The sequence below is a fragment of the Marmota marmota genome, unplaced genomic scaffold (assembly GCF_001458135.2).
Source record: "Marmota marmota marmota unplaced genomic scaffold, marMar, whole genome shotgun sequence".
NCBI classification, from domain to species: domain Eukaryota; kingdom Metazoa; phylum Chordata; class Mammalia; order Rodentia; family Sciuridae; genus Marmota; species Marmota marmota.
The window spans coordinates 19316318-19323249 of record NW_026000082.1 but is presented as its reverse complement, the minus strand read 5'-3'; positions in this window follow the sequence as shown (position 1 = coordinate 19323249).

The following is a 6932-nucleotide window of genomic DNA, read 5'->3' as shown; positions in this document are numbered from 1 at the left end:
GTGCTGGGACTGTAGCTCAGTGGTAGAGCGCTTGCCTAGCATGTGTGAGGCACTGGGTTTGATCCTCAGCACCACATTAAAAAATAAATAAATAAAATAAAGCCATTCTGTCCATCTGCAACCATAAAAATATTTTTTTAAAAAGGAGAGCATAGTCTTCTTAGGTTTTAGAATATAATTAAGAACAAATCAGCCCAGGGTACCTACATTTTAAAATTTTGTGGTAGCATTTCAGCTATACCAGCTTTAATACAGCAGTGCTCTTTAAGGGACAAGCTGAGTAGCAGATACATACATTCTTTAACCCTTAATATGTTGGCAATATAATGTTGTCAAGCCTTCTGTAAGGTATTGGAAATGTTTTAAAAAGCGGTTTAGAAATAGTTGGTAATAATTTTAAAAAAGCCCTTAAGTAATTTTAAAGGAATGTTACCAAGATAGTTATGTTTGGGTAACACAGGAACATTTAAGTCCTACTTTTGATCAGTAAAAGAAAAAGGACACTGTTATTAGCACAGGCTTTGGTCTTTATTTTAGTAAAGAACACTAGATGTTCTTTACTAAAATAGGTTTACAGGTGCTATAACAGATATATTCAAAAGAACCTAAACTGGTGGGACCTAGACTTCCTTTTTCTACAGAGGACTTATAAGGCCACCTGAGGAAAGAGGAGGATAGGCCGGACTGAAAATGGCTTAATCATTTCCACCCATATTTCTTTCCCAGAACTAAGTTACAGGGCCATGCATAACTGCTAGAGGGCTGGAGAATGTCATATAGCTTATGCCCAGGAGGACAGAAAATCATGTTTGGTTAACATCTAGCTACTGCCTGCTATAGCCCTGAGACCCAAATGTAGTCCTTAGCTAGAATGATATAGATATCCTTTATTTTGGTTATAAATGGCCTAAAATTATAGTATCCTTTTATTCCTTCTAGGCCCATAGTTTTGGGTCACAACCATTTAGTGTGTGAGGAAAAGCCTTTTTTTTTTTTTTTTTTAAATTTAATATTTTATTTTTAGTTATCGGCGGACACAACATCTTTGTATGTGGTGCTGAGGATTGAACCCGGGCCGCACGCATGCCAGGCGAGCGCGCTACCGCTTGAGCCACATCCCCAGCCCTTACTTGTCATTTTCTGTTTTTAAAAAATTATAGCTGTACTAGTGGATGTGAAGTGGTATTTCATTATCTTTTGATTATCATTTCCTTACTAGGTAATAATATTGAATATATTTTTATTTACTTATTGACCATTTGTATAGAAATGTTTATTCAAGTCTTTGCCTATTTTTAAACTAGGATTTTTTTTTTTTTTTGGTGGTGGTTGTTATTGAGTTGTAAGAGTTCTATATGCATTTTGGATAATAGATTTAGCAGGTAAATTATTTTCAATTATTTTCTTCATTTTTTATTCACCAATTTATTTTATATTTTCTCTCCTACTCACCCTCATCAATTTATTTTAGAGAACTAAGTTGGGATTTATGAACTTGGGATGAAGATTAAATTTATGTTTCTATACTTTTGGTGGCTTTATGATTTTGTGCTAAATATCTTAGTTTTTTCTGCTAAATTTTCTCTTTTATACATTGAAGCAAATGTTCCCTTTTATTACTCTAATGATGTTCTATTTCCTTTTCTTTCTTTCTTTTCTTTTTTCTTTTTTTTTTTTTTTTGTTACCAGGGCTTGAACTCAGGGCATTTAACCACTGAGCACATCTTCAGCCCTTTTTTATTTTTTGCTTTAAGACAGGGTCTTGCTAAGTGGTTTAGGGCCTCACTAAGTTGTTGAGGCTGGCTTTGAACTTGTGATCCCACTGGCTTTGGTGTTATATTTTCTAAGTGAAGTCTTTGAGTATCGTGAAAAAAAGTACTTGATCATGTATGCCTAAATACCTGTCTTATGTCTATATTCTTTCTCTCTCTCTCTATTTTTCCAAAGAAGTTCTTTTCTGTTCTTGCAGACATTAAGTGGTCTGTTTTATGTCTCAGTTATAATCTTTTGNTTTTTTTTTTTTTTTTTTTTTTTTTGTGCTAGGGATTGAACCCAGGACCTCTGCTGCTAAGTTGTATTCTAAAACCATGTTTATAGAATTTTATTTTGCCCTGTGAAAAATTAAATTCTTACTTGGTAATCATTTCTGGCATTTTTAATTCTCCTCTTGTTAAAAATTATTTAATTATGAAACAGATTTACAGAAAAGTGCTTTAGACACTATATGCTAAAGCACTGCCTATGGTAACAGATCATTTGCAGTTTTGCTTTAGAGATTTTTTTAAAAATCATTTTTTAATTATAGGTGGACACAATATCTGTATTTGTATATGGTGCTGGGGATCGAACCCAGTGCCTCACGCATAGGTAGGTGAGCACTCTACCTCTGAGCCACAGCCCCAACCATAGAGACATTTTAAAAGAAGTAAAATGTTAGAGGTCCTATTAGCATCCTTTCTCAAGAGGAAACAAGTGCTCTAAAGATGGTTTGCATTAAATGTTTTATTGGGGGAGGGGAGAGAGACCTTTTTTACTACAGATATTTTTCCATAAGCAAGATGCAATAGAATTTGTTTTTAAATTATATGTCATACTGTATGAATCCTTTTATTTTATCTTTTTTTCTCTTGACATTGTTTTTGAGAATTATGTGTCATAGATGTGCAAACATTTTCTGTAAAGGATCAAATAATAAATATTTTAGACTTTGTCATACTGTATTTGTCACTGATACTCTATTATAGTGTGATAATATCCAAAGGCAGTATGTAAAGAATGAATTTGAATTGGCTGTGTTCCAGTAAGTTTATGCATAGAACTAAAATTGGAATTTCATATAGTTTTCATATTCTTCATATCAATAATAATATTTCATGAAATTTGTTTTCAACCACTTAAAAACAAACTATTTTTACCTTCCTGGCTGGATATAACTTATCACCAGTGGAATTTGACTTGTCAGTTGTAGTTTGACAACCTCAATCAATGTTAATACATTTAGATCAATTTCATTAATCATTAACTGTTATGGAGCACTATTTTGAATAAATGACAATTTATCTGTTTTTATAGTAATGGGCTCTTAGGTTATTTCCATCTTTTCTACTATAGTGCTGCAGTAAATATTTCCTTATGCATATCTCCTTGTGTACATGTGCAAGAGTTTCTCTTGCTAGGTGTATTGTCAGATACTTTCTGAAGTGATTTGTGCCAGTTTGTATTTTGATCCGAGATATTTCCCTATGTTCTTGTCAACTCTTGTTATCAGGTCAAGAAGAAGAACTTTGGGGCTGGGGATGTGGCTCAAGTGGTAGCGCGCTCGCCTGGCATGCGTGCGGCCCGGGTTCGATCCTCAGCACCACATACAAACAAAGATGTTGTGTCCACCGAAAAATAAATAAATAAATATTTAAAAAAAAAAAAAAAAAAGAAGAAGAACTTTGTCAGTCATCAGAAACTCCTCTTTCTGTGCCTCATCCCATCACAGCTCCTTCCCTTTAAAAGTAATTATTACCTTGACTTAAAAAGTGATCACTATCTTGCACTTCTTTATATTTTGGAATATAGTTAGAATATCCATGCATTATTCATCTGCTTTATTTTTTGTCATTAAACTTTTGCTAGTATTTCAATAGCATATTAGTGTTTTAAATAAATTTCCCTTTTTGCTAGTAAGATTCAGAATCCTTTCATTTAAGCTGGGCATGGTGGCCCATGCCTCTAATCCCAGTGGCTCAGGAGGCTGAGGCAGGATCATTGTGTTCAAAAGCCAACCGTAGCAACTTAGTGAGGCCCTAAGCTACTCAGTGAGACCCTTTTTCTAAATAAAGTACAAAAAAATGGGCTGGGGATATGGCTCAGTGGTTGAATGCCCCTGGGTTCAGTCCCTAATACCAAAACAAACAGAATTCTTTCATTTATTTGTTATTTGTTTGTTTGGATTTTTTGTCTTCTGTGACTTGTTCATGTGCTTCAAGGTTTTCTTTTTCCATCTGTTTTTTTTTTTAAATTTTTTTTTTATTTATTGATATGTGGTGCTGAGGATCGAACCCAGTGCCTCACACGTGCCAGGCGAGCACTCTGCCACTGAGCCACCACCCCAGCCCTCCATCTGTTTTTAATTGATCATTGGGAGTTCTTTATTAGTGTCATTTAAATATAAAGAAAAAGCAGAATTTGAAATTAGAATTGAAACTTGTAGTAGCTTAGTAGGTTTGGATTTGAAATGAGGAAAAGAATGTTTATTTTGTAGTGCTGGTTAAATCAAGATTGAAAATGTCTTGTTTGAGCACAGGCCTGTAATCCCGGTGGCTGGGGAGGCTGAGGCAGGAATATCACGAGTTTAAAGCCAGTCTGGGCAATTTAGCAAGGCTCCAAGCAATTTAGTGAGATCCTATCTTAAAATAAAAATGAAAAAGGGATGGGGATGAAGCTCAGTGATTGAGCGTCCCTGGGTTCAATCCCTGCCCCCCCTCCCCCGCCAAAAGCCTTGTTTGTATTGAATCTTTACCAAACATTTTTGTTTTTTATTGTGCCTGTTCTTTGTCTCCGCTGTAAATTTATTTTTTTATTATTTTAAAAAATATTTGTTTCTCAGTTTTAGGTGGACACAATATCTTTATTTCATTTTTATATGGTGCTGAGAATCGAACCCAGTGCCTCACGAACATCAGGCGAGCACGTTACCACTTGAGCCACATCCCAGCCCCTCCGCTGTAAATTTATATGTCAGAATATCTCTTACTTTTTTAGCAGAACATATATTTTTATGATTCTTCCTTTCCTTTTTTAAAGCTTTTTATTGTAAAAATATAAGAAGTACAGAAAAGTACCAAAAACAGATATATGACTTAGTGGATCATAAGATAAACATACCTTTAGAATCCCTAACCAGGTCAAGAAGAACTTTGTCAGTCATTCAGAAACTCCTCTCTCTGTGCCTCATCACATCACAGCTCCTTCTTCCCTTTAAAAGTAATTATTACCTTGACTTAAAAAGTGATCACTATCTTGCACTTCTTTATATTTTGGAATATAGTTAGAGTATCCATGCATTATTCATTTGCTTTATTATCCATTAAATATGCATCAGTTTCCGGTGGCAATACTGTTACCTCCAATAATGTTTACTGAAAACTGCTAATTTGTTAATATGCTGTTGACATTCTTTCTCTACCCACATTTTGTGGTTGACCTATATCTATATTGTCAGATTATACAGCCATTATAAATTATATGTTCTCCTTTTTAATGTACATTTATTCTTGTTTTAAATTTTTTTTTTGTAGTTTTAAGTGGACAGAATGCCTTTATTTTATTTGTTTATTTTTATGTGGTGCTGAGAATCGAACCTAGTGCCTCACACATGCCAGGCTAGCACTTTGCAACTGAGCTACAGCCCCAACCCCATTTATTTTTAATTCTACAAATAATTATATAATTCTAATTAGTATATTGATGTGTCTGTAGTGACTTTTTTTCCTACTTTAGGCACTCCTTCCCCCCAGAAACTGGAACTACATGCATGTGCCTTGACACTTGCCTTATTTTGTTCCTTTGAATGAGTCATACTTTAATGTTCTGTGTGCCTTGTGATTTTTGTTGAAAATTGGACATTTGAATATTGGTAACTTTGGAAATCAGCTTCTCCCCATTTACTTTTCTGGTTTCTGCTGATTGTTGAAGGCTGTAGTAATCTATGTAATGCATTTTCCCAATCTTTTTCATATTTGGTCATTAAAATTTGTTTTTTTTTTGGTCATGTTTAGATTTTCTTGATCACCAGGAGCTGGCCAAACACACATGTGCACGTGCATGTGCACATGCGCACGCGTACACACACACAGACACACACACAAACTTCTGCCAGTCTTATAGATTTGCTTTTTGCTGGGATTTTACTTCAATACTTAGCCAGATTTGCATACTTGATCCTGAAGAGCAGTCTGAAAGATTAAGGTCTTTTTAGGTCTTTCCTGAATGTATAGTTTGCCGGAATATGCACAAGACTTTCTAAATTATATAGAATATTCAGGTATTTTTGATTGCTCTATTTTTCCAAAGAAGTTCTTTTCTGTTCTTGCAGACATTAAGTGGTCTGTTTTATGTCTCAGTTATAATCTTTTGCTCCAGATGGCTTTGGGTGTTTGGATTACCTTTCAGTGTTTTCACTTTGATCAGGTTCTCAGGTATAATGAGAAGACCACCTTGATCTTTAGATAGGTCCCCTAGACAAGTTAAAACAAACCCAAACTGCTGGACATGGTGACACACATCTGTAATCCCAGTGGTTTGGGAGGCTGAGGCAGGAGGATCGCAAGTTCAAAGTCAACCACAGCAATTTAGTGAGGCCCCATTGAGACCTGTCTCTAAATACCATATTAAAATAAAGGGCTGGGAATGTTGTTCAGTGGTTAAGCACCCCTGGGTTCAATCCCTGGTACCAAAAACAAAACAAAACAAAACAAAAACCCCCCAACAAAACAAAACAAAACAAAAAATCCATAAACTCATTTATGTTCAGAACCAGGGACCAGGGTCCCACACTCAGAGCATCATGCCAAGGAGGAGCAAATTAAAAATCCCACAAAGCTTCTCTATTAAGTTGACATTTTTTTTTCTTTTTTGAGATTGCACTATATTGCCCAGGCTGCCTTGTATTTTCAATCCTCTTGCCTCTGCCTCCCAAGTAGTTGGTTGTAGACAAATACCGCTCTGCTGGGCTTTTAAAATTGACTTCTTAATTCACCTTACTCTCGATTACTTGTAAACCTTGGTTCTGATAGTTCTGCTTGTTTTTTGGTGTTTTTGTGGGAAGATGAGAATTTGGAACTGTAGTATACCATTTTGCTGGTGTTATCTCTGTTTTTTTTTAAATAAATAAATAAATATATATATATATATATATATATATATATATATATATATTTATT